We start from the raw sequence: 2,417 nt of genomic DNA on the forward strand, positions 1-2,417 counted from the left end.
CTCATCCTACTCAACAGCTTGTGTGCACTGTAGCAGACTGGAGGCTGGGAACACTGTCCATGTCCATATGAGGCACCAGCACTGTGTCCACGGGGTCCAAATGCCCCACCAGCTTCCAGAAGCTCAAGTTGGGGTTTGAGCTGCCTTTGTCTGGCACTGAGACGTGGTTGAAGGGGCTGCCTAGAAAGATGTAGCAGCTGGGCCAGGTGGCCCTGAGGAAGCCCAGGGAGGCCAGAGGCTCAAGCTGTTGGAAGGAGGATGGCTACTCCAGCAGCTGTGCCACATGCTTTGTCTAGCACAGGTCCTCTGAGGCTGGCAGCTGCACACTTCCTGCCCAGGGTGTGCAGAACCAGTGTGGAGTTGGGTGGTTGGTTGTTTTCTGCACCAGGTGAGTCAAAAGGCTAGGGTGAGGTGAGCACTTTCTGTTTCTCTTAGAGTAGGTTTTAGCACAATTTTCTAGTTCTCACTTCTACCCCACCCCACCACCTCCTGACCCCTCTTCTATCCCCCGCCCCCACCATCATGAGGGACAGTGTCTCCAGATTACATGGTGATCCTTTTTGGAATCAGTACACTGTAGCCAAGGTTGGCTTGCATGAGGAGCAGCTGATCCTGCTGACATGGAAAGGTGTGGACCTGGCCATCATTAAGGTGGAGCAGTTGCACGAAATACTGGTTAGATGGAATCATTTGGAACTGACACAGGATTGTAAAGAAAAAAAACTAAGGTAAGGTCAATGCCTGTACTTGACATCACAGCTAGACTGAGCCCTGGGACAGCTGAACCAGTCGGCAATGCACTGAACTCAATGTAGAGGCCTCCTCCTATTTCTGTACTGATGTACTTCATGTCAGGCAGATCCTGCGTCCTGACACTTCTGAGAATAATTGCTTGTATGCTCCTATTACTCTTCTGATCTTCAAAAATAATTCAACAAGTGTTGTCCTGGTGTACCTGATATTGATAAACTGGATGCTACAAGCAATGAGAGTGTTTAAATTTTGAGAATAACTCAGCTTTCTGTGTGGAGCCTCTCAAGTTGCAGATATGGAGATACAATTTTAGCAGTGATTTCACAGCCTAATAATTACAAATGTTCAGATCCAGAGAGAATAAATTACAAATTTCAAAGTGGCACTTGTATCAAAATGGAAATCATTGTTGACAACACTGTAATCAGGGTTCCAGGTTTATCATGGCAGCATGTGGATCAAGATATTGAAAAATTCTTCAAAGGACTCAGATTGCCAAAGGAGTTTCAGCACTGCTTCTGAATGCCCATATCTGAAAAAATGGAGAAGCTCTGCTTAGGTTTGTAAGTGAGAAGCACAGATACCTAGAACTACAGAGGCACACACATTGCATGGAAAGCCAGTACATTGAGGTTTACAAAGCAACAGGCAAAGATTGCCTTAAAATTGCTGGTAGTACCTCCAGTGAGGTATCCCAGTTTCTCCTCAAGGAAAACCAAGTCTTTGTCCACAGCTGGGACTATCTTTCATGGCCACAGTTGATAAGACAGTGGCCTTCTTTGGACAACATTGCTCTAAAATAGGGGGGAGAAAGGCATCCTCCTTGTTACCTAGCTAGACAACCAGCCAACAAGAGATATTTTGTCCTCTTATGAGAAGTATGCACAGAACACATTGAGGAAGCATAAGGATTTTGGTAAAAGACATTGAACTGCTCAGGAGCATAGCAGTTGGAGTTCAGCAGGTGCTAATCAATTCACCTCAGCCCTTCTCATTTCACTACAATCCTTCCTATTCTAGTACTACCTCAGAAATTTTTGCCCCATGTAAATGTTAGAGACTGTATATACCTTTAAGGTCTTCCCTACATGAAGATAATTGAGGAGATCCTGGATTTTCTGGGGGAATTTTTCATAGATATTCAAACTCACAAATTTTACAAGACATTGAATCACCAGGGCTAATCACCAGGTATCTCATCATCATGAGATACCTTTATCCAGATGAAATCTGCAAACAAAGCATTTGTGGCTGCACAGAAGAGTCATAAAAAAAATCAGGAAGGAGAGAGATGTTGAAACCTTTCACTATTCAGCTGGGGAGATGAACTTTGTATTAATGGGGAAACATTTTGTTTACATTCACCAGTTTATGGGAAAGGACACAGATAAACAGCCAGGCAAAGATGTACATAGGTTCCTGAGTGCAGGAGCTTTTTCTTGAGTTGGGGTGTGCCATCACCAAATCACAAGGTCTTTGAACCACATACTATGGGTATTTTTATAGAGGCTTCATCACATAGGCATGATGGATTATTAACTTCATTTATAGCCTCTCTTCTTTCTTTCAGGAATGAGAGGTGAGTCTGAAAGTCTCAACCTGCTAATCATGTCTTGGTCTTCTTCCGACCAGCCCTATACAGCATCCTACCAAGAGTCACCACA

General features: G+C 44.3%; 1 pseudogene; it reads left to right on the plus strand.

Moving 5' to 3' along the window:
- The first annotated feature begins 258 nt into the window (after nucleotides 1–258).
- LOC139012883 (epithelial splicing regulatory protein 1 pseudogene) lies at nucleotides 259–2,196 on the plus strand (annotated as a pseudogene).
- The last annotated feature ends 221 nt before the right edge of the window (nucleotides 2,197–2,417 follow it).

The sequence above is a fragment of the Myotis yumanensis genome, unplaced genomic scaffold (genome assembly GCF_028538775.1).
Source record: "Myotis yumanensis isolate MYYU_CA2020_CCGP unplaced genomic scaffold, mMyoYum1.0.hap1 SCAF_6, whole genome shotgun sequence".
Classification (NCBI taxonomy): Eukaryota; Metazoa; Chordata; class Mammalia; order Chiroptera; family Vespertilionidae; genus Myotis; species Myotis yumanensis.